Here is a 10,317-nt window from a genome sequence, read left to right as displayed (position 1 = left end):
AATTTTTAACAGCAAATTACACTCACCAGCCTGTGTGCACGTCATTCTCTTCACCCAACAGCGCGTCTGTGACGTGATCTGATCGTGGGTCGCCAACAGGTTGTCATCACAGCTGGGGGTTAGTTGATGACCCCCCGTGCCTGTCAATATGGCGCTTCTTTGAAATCCTGCCTGTGGCCGGATTTCAAAGGAGACCGTAATATTTATTATAGGCAGCGATTCTAAGGGGTAAAATGAATGGTGTCATTTGAAAGTACAACTCAGCCCGCAAAAAGCAAACCCTTATATGTCAATGTGGACAGAAAAACATAAGAGTTATGGCTCTGGGAAGAAGGGGAGGAAAAATCGGAACCACAAAAACTGAAAGTAACTGCAGACTTTAACCCCTTTCCGACATCAGGCGTAATAGTACGCCGATGTCGGACTCCCCGTTCCAGGCACATGACAGCTGATATATACAGCTGACATGTGCCCGCAATAGCCGAGAGTGGAATCGCAATCCACCTGTGGCTGTTAACTAGTTAAATGCCGTTGTCAATTTCTGACAGCCACATTTCACTCGCGCCTACCGGAAGGGCGTCACTAATCCCGCCCATCGTGACCCCATCACCGATGGGTCGGCATGACAACCAGAGGTCTCCTGCAGCTTCTAGTCTCCTATAGAGAATATTGACGCATGAAAAAAGTAAAAAAAAATGTTTTTAAAAATATTTAAAAAATGTAAAAAAATGTTAAAGTTCAAATCACCCCCCTTTCGCCCCATTCAAAATAAAACAGTAAAAAAAATCAAATAAACACAAATTTGGTATCGCCGCGTTCAGTCTATCAATATAACAAAATAATTAATCTGATCGCTAAACGGCGTAACGAGAAAAAAAATCAAAACATCAGAATTATGGTTTTTTGTTTGCCGCTGCATTGCAATAAAACTCAATAATGGGCAATCAAAAAATTGTATCCAAACCAAAATGATATCAATAAAAACGTTAGCTCAGCGCGCAAAAAAATGAGTCCTCACCCAACCCGAGATCACGAAAAATGGAGAAGCTACTGGTCTTGCAAAATGGCGCCATTTTTTTTTTTTTACCAAACTTTGGATTTTTATTCACCACTTAGATAAAACAAGAACCTATATATGTTTGGTGTCTATGAACTTGTAATGACCTGGAGAATCATAATGGCAGGTCAGTTTTAGCATTTAGTGCACTTTTTAAAAAAATAACTATGGAATTCCACTTTTTTTTGCAATTTCACCGCACTTGGAATTTTTTTCCCGTTTTCCAGTACACGATATGTTAAAACCAATGGTTTCGTTCAAAAGTACAACTTGTTCCACAAAAAACAAGACCTCACCTGGCCATATTGACGGGAAAAAAAAAGGTATGATACGGCTCTGGGAAGAATGGAAGCAAAAAACGAAAACACAAAAATGAAAACACCTCCGGTCGTGAAGGGGTTAAGAATACATTTACACAATAAAGAAGATGCTATTATTATAGCTGGCACATATTACTGGAATATATTAGCTATATATTAGATGGGGGGGCCTTTTTTTCCATTTTCCATTGGGGACAAAGTTACGTCTTTGGCCGCACACATTTGTGTAAGGTTAATAGATTTTACAATGAGCTTGAATATTAGCGAATGGCACTTGTTCCTTCGCGATCGTGGATTCTATCTCTCTGCTGTTCGAATGATCTGCATTTCCAGTTAATAGCAGCAGATTTCCCTTGCTATAAATTACAGTGTGGCTCCTCCATATTTTCTGTGTTATTCAGATTTCTGTAAACTTTCCCTGTTGGATCAAGGCTAATTTATTGTATTTGGATTCCATCTGCCTTGCAAATATTTCCCCATCTCTCTGCACTGTTTCTGTCCAAGTAGTATTCACCATCTGCTAGACATGGCACTTTCTGGCATCTCAGATACAGATCTGTCTTCCTATCTGTCAAGTTCTCCACCTTCCAAATAAACATTTGCTGGCATTGATACGGTGTTTGTAAATCTTGCTCTTTCAATTATTAGAATGTTTATGAAAAGAACTTAAATAAATGTCTTCACCGAATGTTACATCAAGGAGAACGAAGGTTAGAGAAGAAAATGAAGAACTGCCCCCACTACTGGGCATCCAGCCTTCAGACATACTTCCTATCTAGAGAAACTGCACTCCAATTGTTTATGTCAATCTTTTATTTTTTGCTTTTTCACGGCTTCAAATACTAACATTTGAATTGTCTGAGTCAATCTCTATAATATTACTTCTAATCATTCTAATCAACCTCTTTCCTACACGTTAGCAAGTAGTGCTCATAGCTATTCAGTAATGTGATCCAGCACTTCAGGAAAATTTTCGAAAGCTCGAAACGCGTAGGTAAATGTGTACCGAGCTCCTATGAGATTATATGTCAACCCTGTTTTTAATAGTGATGGAAGAAAATAAGTTTTATCAAAGTGCTGGATGGTTTTAATACAGGGGTTCTTTACTACTTGGAAAACCCCTTTTAAATTCCTATGTCCCCCCCCAGTAAAATAATAAAACTTATACTCAGTGGTATCGGCATTGGCTCTCCCAGGGCTCTCGTGACATAGTTAGGTCACATGATCCCTGTGGCCAATCAATGCTGACTTCACTCTCCTCTCATAAAGATGTTATTGACATCCGAAGCTAGTGAGATGGCAGAAACAGCACTTACTTTTTCCGGATATCTTGATTTGTATGAAGAAGGGGAAAGTGAATCCAGCATTGATTGGCAGCAGCCCTGGGAGAGCCAGTGCCGACACCACTGCACTGGCACAAGCAGTAGAGGTGAGTATAATAAATGTTATTATTTTACTGGGAGGAGACATAGGGATTCAGAAGGGGTTTTCCAAGTAATGGACAACCTCTTTAATTGTTGTGAACACTGTATCTTGTTATGAATGAGTCACCGGAGGAGGAGAAAACAAAAATACAAGCTAAGTCCAGAAAACCGGAGAGGTTGGTAGCTATCGGATTGCAGACCCCTGATCCTATACACCACAACTAACAGTAGCCGTGGGGGGTTCCTACGGTGCCCTAGACCCCTCGTCACAGCCGGAGAACTACATAAGCCTAAAGAAAGAAAGGGGAAATCTAAACTGCCCCAGAGCAGACCCCAAAGCAATAGACAGCCCCCAACATGTATTGTCGGTGAAAAACAGATGAAAACACAAACACAGACAGAAAGACAGGCTGAGCAAACGATGGGGCCCAACTAACTAGATAGGACAGGACAGAAAAGATGCTGGCTGCAATCCGTAAAAAACCCTACCAAAAATGTCCCAACCGTCTGAAAGGGAAAAAGGCCCTGAAGTCGCTAGACTTCAAAATCACTATATCAGCACTCAGGTATATTCTGAAAACAGAGCAAAGAGATCAACTGATCAGAGACAAAAATGGAATTCAGCCAGTCCCAACCAGGACTGGCTGAATACAAACACTAAGGAAACCAGACAAAATCTCATGGAATAATAGCAGGGCAAAAACTTAGCTTTTAGTAGACAGGAACTAAACTGGATGCAAGAGCTCAGAGCAGAAAGGATCACCAGCAACCCTGCAGGGCGTCGGCTGCCTTATATCCACTCAGAAATTCCAGATGTCCAATCACACTCCGCCTGTTCAGATGACAGGTTTTTCCCATCCCAATCAATTTCACCACCTCTCTTCACCAGCAGAGGGAGTTCATCAGACATCAAAGGTGAAGGGGAAAATGAACTCACAACAGTATCTCCCCCTTGAGGAGGGGTCACCGAACCCTCATCCTCGCCACCAGGGCGATCAGGATGGGCCCGATGAAAAGCATGAACCAATCTTTCGGCATGATTATCGGATGCAGGGACCCAAGAATTATCCTCCTGGCCATAACCCTTCCATTTAACCAAATACTGGAGTCTCCGTCTAGCCAGACGAGAATCCAGTATCTTCTCAACCTCATATTCCACATTACCTTCAACCAATACAGGGTCAGGAGGTGCCACCACAGGAACTACTGGCTCAACAAACCTCTTTAACAGAGACTTATGAAACACGTTGTGGATCTTGAATGTAACAGGAAGAGCCAATCGAAAAGAGACCGGATTAAGAATCTCCAAAATCTTGTAAGGTCCAATAAATCTAGGTTTAAACTTTGGAGAAGCCACCTTCATAGAGATATTCTTTGATGACAACCAAACCATATCACCCACCTTAAACCGGGGACCAGTGGTCCTATGCTGGTAGGAAAACCGCTGGGCCTTTTCCTGGGAGAGAGACAACTTATCCACCACTTGGTCCCAGATCTGGTGCATTCTCTCCACCAGTGTCAACACCTGGGCAGGCAGAAGACTCCACCTGCCCTGAAGAGAATCGAGGATGAAACCCAAAGTTACAAAAAAAGGTGACATCAAAGTGGCAGAACTAGCTCTATTATTTAAAGCAAATTCGGCCAAGGGCAAAAATGAAACCCAATCATCCTGATCAGCAGAAATAAAACATCTCAAATACGACTCCAAAGTCTGTTTTTTTCTCTCCGTCTGCCCATTGGTCTGAGGGTGAAACACAGAGGAGAAGGACAACTGAATTCCCAGCTTGGAGCAGAAAGTCCTCCAAAATCTAGAAACAAACTGAACTCCTCTGTCAGATACAATGTTCTCAGGAATCCCGTGCAAGCGAACCACCTGTTGCAAAAACAAGGGCACCAACTCTGAGGAAGATGGCAACTTAGGGAGTGGTACAAGATGGACCATCTTAGAGAATCTATCACAAATCACCCAAATAACAGTCATTCTCTGAGAGACAGGCATATCAGAGATAAAATCCATAGAAATATGGGTCCATGGCCTCCTGGGCACCGGCAAAGGCATCAACAACCCACTAGAGCGAGAACAAGGTTTAGACCGGGAGCAAGTCCCACAGGACTGCACAAAATTCCTGACATCACGAGACAAGGCGGGCCACCAAAAAGACCGACTCACCAAATCTCTAGTACCAAAAATACCTGGATGACCAGCCAATGTGGAGCAATGAACCTCAGACATCACTCTCTTCCTCCACTGGTCAGGAACATACAATTTTCCAATGGGACAACGCTCAGGTTTGTCCTCCTGAAACTCTTCCAGAACACGTCTCAAATCGGGCGAGATGGCAGAAAGAACTACCCCCTCACCTAAGATGGTAGCAGGCTTGGTCACAATAGGAGAATCAGCAAAGAAACTCCTAGAGAGGGCGTCTGCCTTGACATTCTTAGTGCCCGGAAGAAAAGAGACCACAAAATCAAAACGTGTGAAAAACAAGGCCCACCTAGCCTGTCTAGGATTCAAGCGTTTGGGCCGACTCCAGGTAAATCAAATTCCGGTGGTCAGTAAGGACCACGACTTGATGTTTAGCTCCCTCCAACCAATGTCTCCACTCCTCAAATGCCCATTTCATGGCTAACAGTTCCCGATTCCCCACATCATAGTTACGTTCGGATGGGGAGAACTTTCGGGAAAAGAAAGCACAGGGATTCATTTTAGATGTTACCGGATCTTTTTGGGACAAAACAGCTCCTGCACCAATCTCAGAAGCGTCCACCTCTACCTGAAACGGGAGTGAGACATCAGGTTGCTGCAAAACCGGAGTAGAAGTGAACCTTCGCTTCAGCTCCTGAAAGGAAGAAACAGCCTCCGGAGACCAATTCAGCACATCAGCCCCCTTCTTAGTCGAATCAGTCAATGGTTTGGCAATACCAGAAAAATTAGCTATAAATTTACGATAAAAATTAGCAATACCCAAAAACTTCTGGAGGGCCTTCAAAGAAGTGGGCTGAACCCAATCATAAATGGCCTGTACCTTGGCCGGGTCCATTTCAATAGTTGACGGAGACAAAATAAATCCCAAAAATGAAATTCTCTGTACACCAAAAAGGCATTTCGATCCCTTGACATACAGGGAATTCTCCCTCAAAATCCGGAACACAGTCTGAACATGTTCCACATGAGAGTCCCAATCCTTGGAAAAGATCAAAATATCATCCAGATAGATGATCAAAAATTTATCCACAAAGTCTCGGAAAATATAATTCATGAAGCACTGGAAGACATAAGGGGCATTAGTGAGCCCAAAAGGCATCACCAGGTACTCAAAATCTCCCTCCGGAGTATTAAATGCCGTCTTCCATTCATCCCCCTGCTTAATGCGAATAAGATTATACGCCCCCCTGAGGTCAAGCTTGGTAAACCAGCAAGCACCTTTAACTCTGAAGAATAGATCAGAAATCACGGGTAACGGATACTGATATTTAACAGTAATTTTGTTGAGGGAACGATAGTCTATACAAGACCTTAATGAACCATCTTTCTTGGCCACAAAAAAAACCCCAGCACCTAAGGGTGAAGAGGATGGTCTAATATGACCCTTCTCCAACGACTCCTTAATATAGGATCACATAGCCTCGTGCTCGGGTACAGATAAATTGAAAAGTCGACCCTTGGGAAATTTACACCCAGGGCTCAGCTCAATTGCACAGTCATAACTCCTATGAGGAGGCAAAGACGCAGACTCATTCTCACTAAACACATCATAAAAATCAGCCAAATAGTGAGGAACATCATGCGACTGGGGAGAGGTGGAGAAAACAGGAGCGTCACTAAGGGCACACCGACAACCCCAACTCACCACAGACACAGATTTCCAATCCAAAACTGGATTATGGATTTGCAACCAGGGAAACCCCAGAACGATGGCATCATGCAAATTATGCAACACCAAAAAGCTGCAATTTTCTTGATGGTCTGGGGCGACCCGCATTATCACCTGGGTCCAAAACTGAGGTTTATTCTTCGCCAAAGGAGTAGCATCAATACCCCTCAAAGGGATAGGCGTCTGCAGAGGTGTCATAGGAAACCCACAACGTTTAGCAAAATCCAAGTCCATCAGGTTCAGAGCTGCTCCCGAATCCACAAAAGCCTTAGCGGAAAATGTGGACAGGGAGCAGATCAGAGTAATTGCCAGAAGAAACTTAGGTTGAACACCACCCACAGCAAATGTGTGTGCAAAACGTTTCTCTCGTTTAGGGCAGACAGAAATAATATGAGAGGCATCGCCACAGAAAAAACACAGCTTATTACGCCTTCTGAACTCCTGACGTTGCGCCCTAGACAAAACTCTATCACATTGCATAGGTTCAGATATTTGTTCAACAGGTGGCAACACCTCTCGTGCAGTTTTGCGTTCACGCAAACGCCGATCAACCTGAACGGCTAATGACATAGAATCGTCAAGACCAGAGGGAACAGGAAATCCCACCATAGTATATTTTACGGTTTCTGACAAACCCTTCCGAAAGAGAGCTGCCAAGGAACCATCATTCCAGGTAGTAAGGACCGCCCACTTTCGAAATTTTTGATAGTACAACTCTGCAGAATCCTGACCCTGGCTCAATGCCAACAGGGCCTTTTCAGCCTGATCAATAGCATTAGGTTCATCATACAACAACCCCAAGGCCTGAAAAAATGCGTTCACATCAGTCAGAATAGGATCATCAGGTTTCAAAGAAAACGCCCAATCCTGGGGATCGCCGCGCAGCAAAGAGGTGACAATTTTAACCTGCTGCGCGGAGCTCCCCGATGAGTTAGGCTTCAAGGCAAAAAATAATTTACAATTATTCTTAAAATTCAGAAATTTAGACCGATCCCCAAAAACACATCAGGGATCTTTGGTTCAGCAGCATGTGAATGAGCAAGATAGGCGGAAATTCCCCGCACTTCAGCAGTAAGCTGCTCCACACGATCAGACAATTGCTTAATCTCCATTGAGAAAAAATTCCCGCTACGGCCTCAGAGAAATAGAGGAAAAAATATACACACAAAAAAAAAAATTCTGACACTTTTTTTTTTTTTTTTTTTACAATTCTTTTCTGCTATTAAGTACCCTAGAATCTGCGGTATGGCTGGTGATTCTGTTATGAATGAGTCACCGGAGGAGGAGAAAACAAAAATACAAGCTAAGTCCAGAAAACCGGAGAGGTTGGTAGCTATCGGATTGCAGACCCCTGACCCTGTACACCACAACTAACAGTAGCCGTGGGGGGTTCCTACGGTGCGCTAGACCCCTCGTCACAGCCGGAGAACTACATAAGCCTAAAGAAAGAAAGGGGAAATCTAAACTGCCCCAGAGCAGACTCCAAAGCAATAGACAGCCCCCAACATGTATTGTCAGTGAAAAACAGATGAAAATACAAACACAGACAGAAAGACAGGCTGAGCAAACGATGGGGCCCAACTAACTAGATAGGACAGGACAGAAAAGATGCTGGCTGCAATCCGCAAAAAACCCTACCAAAAATATCCCAACCGTCTGATAGGGAAAAAGGCCCTGAAGTCGCTAGACTTCAAAATCACTATATCAGCACTCAGGTATATTCTGAAAACAGAGCAAAGAGATCAACTGATCAGAGACAAAAATGGAATTCAGCCAGTCCCAACCAGGACTGGCTGAATACAAACACTAAGGAAACCAGACAAAATCTCATGGAATAATAGCAGGGCAAAAACTTAGCTTTTAGTAGACAGGAACTAAACTGGATGCAAGAGCTCAGAGCAGAAAGGATCACCAGCAACCCTGCAGGGCGTCGGCTGCCTTATATCCACTCAGAAATTCCAGATGTCCAATCACACTCCACCTGTTCAGATGACAGGTTCTTCCCATCCCAATCAATTTCACCACCTCTCTTCACCAGCAGAGGGAGTTCATCAGACATCAAAGGTGAAGGGGAAAATGAACTCACAACAGTATCTCTTCTGAAAGCTGGCAGATGCCTTTGCATTTGGATAAATGAGGAGTGGTCATCATGAATAGTAATAACGTATCTGGTAAGTCTATCTGACTTTTTCTGGCTAGCCAAGTAGATGACAATGACTGACATTGTATTATAAATTACGCCGCCCTTAAAAGAAGCCTGTCACCGCTAAAACACAATTATAAATAAGCAAATAGTCACATGGGGTCCTTGCCCCTGTAAATTTCATACCTGTACTCTATAGATATGTCTCTCTGTTGTGCAAACAATACTCTTTATTCCCATCTGCTATTTAGAGTTCTTGGTGCACCCTTGGCATGGCTGAGCAGCTCCAGTTGCACCATTCTGCTCCCGTAAATGTGTATACCCCGGGTCCTTCTCTGGTGATTGACAGCACTGCCTTGCCCAGAGCTCTGGCTCTTTGTCAGGAGAAGGTTGGTGCCGGCGCTCAATCACTATAATGGAGCGGAGAGAGCTGTGTGCACACAGGCTCCAATATAAGAACTCTGACAGTAAGTGAGAGCAGGCAACAACTTTCTCCTGAAACTGCACTGGCTCTGTGCAAGCCATACTGTCCATCATCGGAGAGTGAAGAGGGGATATCCAAATTCAAGGGGTGGAATGGTGTACTGAAGTTTCTGAGCCTTGCCTAGAGTGTTTTGAGCAGCCTAATTAGCATATAGGAATAAAGAGCATATTTTGCACAATGGAGGGACAGACTTATACAATGAATGATTTTCTTACAGGGGCTAAGTCCCTCGTATGACAATGCGCTTATTTTAAATTGTTTTGGGGGTGATAGACTCCATTTTAGCTGGCTGTAGGCATAAGATAGCTGTTGGTGAAACATGTATTTGGCAGATAGCCTTCTCTTCTGCTTCCCATTGCCCGATCCTTCCCTTGCTAACATAATTTGTTATGGAAGAGATAGGAGGCCCAAATACACATGGATGGTTGAACAGTCTTGCAAAAATTTGTGGATTTGTTCGACTTTTATCAAATGTGTATAGGGACCTTTAAGAGAACCTGTCATGTGAAAAAACGCTATTGACCTGCAGAAACAGGGGTTAACATGCAGGTTAGTAGAGTTCTGAACCTGCCCGGTGCTGGCACTTGGAGCCCCGCTACCGGGAGGAAATAATTCCTCTCGGCAGCGTTCAGTGTTCAGTCACGGGAGCGACGCTGGTGCGGGTTCAGTCACCATTCAATGTATATAGAACGACGGCTGTAATCACGCCCCCGGCACTGACTGACGGTGGCTCAGTACTGGGGTCAGCTGTCAGTCAGTACCCGGGATGCAGTTACAGTTGCCGCTCTCTATACACAGAGCGGTGACTGAACGCGCACCGGTGCCGGCCCTGTGACTGACACACAAACGCTACCAGGAAAGTTAATTTCCTCCCAGCAGTGGGCATCAACATGCGGGTACTGAGTGGGTTCAAAATAACCTGCAGATTAACCCCATATCTACAGGTTAATAGCATTTTTTCACATGACAAGTTCTCTTTAAGTTCCCTCAATAGTCTTACCTTAGGAATATCAT

This window comes from Dendrobates tinctorius, unplaced genomic scaffold (assembly GCF_039654945.1).
Source record: "Dendrobates tinctorius isolate UK_male_01 unplaced genomic scaffold, ASM3965494v1 ptg000038l, whole genome shotgun sequence".
Lineage (NCBI taxonomy): Eukaryota > Metazoa > Chordata > Amphibia > Anura > Dendrobatidae > Dendrobates > Dendrobates tinctorius.
This window is presented reverse-complemented; position numbering follows the sequence as displayed.